Raw genomic sequence first — 3,061 nt, forward strand, 5'->3', positions numbered from 1 at the left:
ACGCGCGCGCACATACACGCGCACCCGCACGCACGCGCACCAGACACGTGCATGCGTGCGCGCCCACGCGCGTGCACACGCACGTTTTTTTTCACAGCGTTTAAAAGGCTCCTGCGTCTGTGTCCGCCCCACCCACTTCTTCTCACAGACCTCCGAGGTAAGACCTGTTTTCATCTCTGTTAGCTTAACGTTAGCCTATTGTGTTTACTCTGTGCTAATATGAGGATATGGTTGACGATAACACAGGTAAAACACGACATTAAAATGTTATATTTCAGAGAGTGGTTATGTACTTTGCATTGTGCTGTTTGCTGGCTTTTGCTGTTTTTTGATGGAGGGGCAGCCTAGCTTCACATGTAAAGCTAACCTGTGTTTGATAACCCCAACTCTTAAGATACAAGTGGTTGACTTGAAACGTTTATTATGCAGCGTTACCGTCGACGTTAGATGAATTTTAAAGTTTATTGATGGCATTTAGTCAATTAGATTAGCGCGCTAAGCTAGCGCTAGCTAGCCGTTCCTCCGGTAGGCCCGAGGCCTGTTGTATCGTCTTTATGCTGTTTGCTGGTTTTGGATGGAGGGGCAGCCTAGCTTTACATGCAACGCTAACCTGTATTTGATAATCTCAACTCTTAAGATACAAGTGGTTGACTTGAAACATTTATTATGAAGCGTTACCGTTGGCGTGAGATGAATTTTAAAGTTTATTGATGGCATTTGGTCGATTAGATTAGCACGCTAAGCTAGCGCTAGCTAGCGGGCTAGCTAGCTATAGTCATAGCTTTGCTAGTGTGTGGTTCAGCCAGATTTTGAGATGAAAACTTTCTCTTGCTGTGTGAAAAAGGAAAATTATTGGACTTGATGATGAAAACTGGCATGTGTGTGTGTGTGTTTTTTGTAGTTTTATATCAGGTTTTATTTGCATGGAACTAAGCTTATGATGTATGTAGTTGAGTGTGTGTGGCTTCTGTGTGTATTCAAAGAGCAGGTGTTGTGTCACAGGCAAAGCTGAGCTAGTGTTTGGTTTGAGAGGAAAACTTATTCTTGGTGTGTGAAAAAGGAAAATTATTGGACTTGATGATGAGTTGTTGCAGGTGTGTGTGCTTTTTTTGTAGTTTGATATCAGGTTTTATTTGCATGGAACTGAGTTTGTGATATGTACTTGAGCTGATTGTGTGTGGCTTTGTGACAGAGCTATATCTACTCTTTATACGCCACTCATAGCTTTGCTAATGTGTGGTTCAATCAGATGAAAACTTTCTCTTGCTGTGTGAAAAAGGAAAATTATTGGACTTGATGATGAAAACTGGCATGTGTGTGTCTTTTTGTAGTTTGATATCAGGTTTATTTGCATGGAACTAAGCTTATGATGTATGTCGCTGAGTGTGTGTGGCTTCTGTGTGTATTCAAAGAGCAGGTGTAGCTGTGTGATATGCAAAGCTGTGCTAGTGGTTGGTTTTATATTGTTGTAAAAGAAAACATTTTCCTTGTGTGAAAAAGGGAAAATATTTAATTTTGATAATTAATTGTAATAGTTGCATTTTTTCCCCCGTGCGGGCTGCCTCATGGCAGGGAGGCTACTGTCAACACTTTGTGATCAACCAGACGATATCTGTGTTTTGCTAACTGCTCCTACTGGCATAGCTGCATACAATTTGAATGCAGCAACAATTCATCACACATTGAGTATTGGCAAACAGGCTAGTTTACCTTACACCCCTCTGGGTGAAGATAAACTAAACTCTTTGCGAGCTAAATTGAGTCAGGTCCAAATTTTAATTATTGATGAAATCAGTATGGTTGATCACAACGTGTTGGCTTATGTGCATGGTAGATTGAGGCAGGTGAAGCAGACAGGCGACTTTTCCCCGTTTGGTAATGTTAGTGTGATAGCTGTCGGAGACTTCTATCAGTTGCCTCCCGTTAAAGGGAAGCCTCTGTATAGTAGTCCTGTTGGTGTGGACCTGTGGTGCAATTTCAGCATTGTGGAGCTGAAAAAGATAGTTAGGCAGAAGGATAGTGTTTTTGCTGAGTTGCTTAATAGATTAAGAGTGCGTTCCAGGGCCACCCCAATGTTAGAGAGCGATGTTGAACTACTGAAGATGCGCGAGACCGGCGAGGTGAGCTCAGCCTTGCATATCTTTGTGACGAATAGGCAAGTAAGTGAGCACAACCTTAATTATCTGTTTGACTGTTGTCCTGATTATGTCACCATTGAAGCGCAAGACTTCGTGAATAACAGGACAACAGGGAATTTGGAACGGATGCCTGGGCATCACGGCGTTGCGGCGGACACGTCTTTACCAGAGACTCTGTGTTTAGCGAGGAATGCGCGAGTGATGTTGTGTAAGAACGTGGATGTTGCGGACGGCCTGGTCAATGGAGCATGTGGCACGGTTACTCAGTTAGTTTTTGGAGAGGATTCCACGTTTCCTCTCACCGTGTATGTCAGATTTGATGATGAGAATATTGGTTCAGATAGGAGGAAAAAACGTGCACATGCAGCAGTAGAATGCCTGCAGTCTACTGCCATTGATCCAGAGACTGAAAGAGCCACTAAACGCGGCGGTGTGCGTCGTCAGTTTCCTCTGAGGTTAGCGTGGGCTTGCACTGTTCACAAAGTGCAAGGACTCACTGTGGACGAGGCCGTAGTGTCCTTGAAGAAGGTGTTTGCACCGGGGCAGGCATATGTAGCGCTTAGTCGTGTTAGGGCCTTGTCTGGACTGATCATCCAGGATTTTACAGAGAAGGTAATTTACTGCAAGGACGCCATAAAGGAGGCCTTGGATAGCATGCCTCCATTTTTGATTGAGCAGCCAAAGCCTTCATTAAATACACACAGTTTCTCTGTGTATTTAATGAACGTTCAAAATTTAAGTCACCACTTGGTAGATTTGGCAGCATTTACAGCTTACCTGTATTGCTGTGACGTGGCTCACTGCAGTCCTCATTAGACGGTGTCCAAATTGAAGGTTACACTTTCCACAGTCGTCCTCGTGGCTTGTGTTACAGCAGCAGTAACCCCAAATTGTTAGAGCTAAAGGACCTAGAACATGGTGGA

Source organism: Myripristis murdjan, chromosome 10, assembly GCF_902150065.1.
Source record: "Myripristis murdjan chromosome 10, fMyrMur1.1, whole genome shotgun sequence".
Lineage (NCBI taxonomy): Eukaryota > Metazoa > Chordata > Actinopteri > Holocentriformes > Holocentridae > Myripristis > Myripristis murdjan.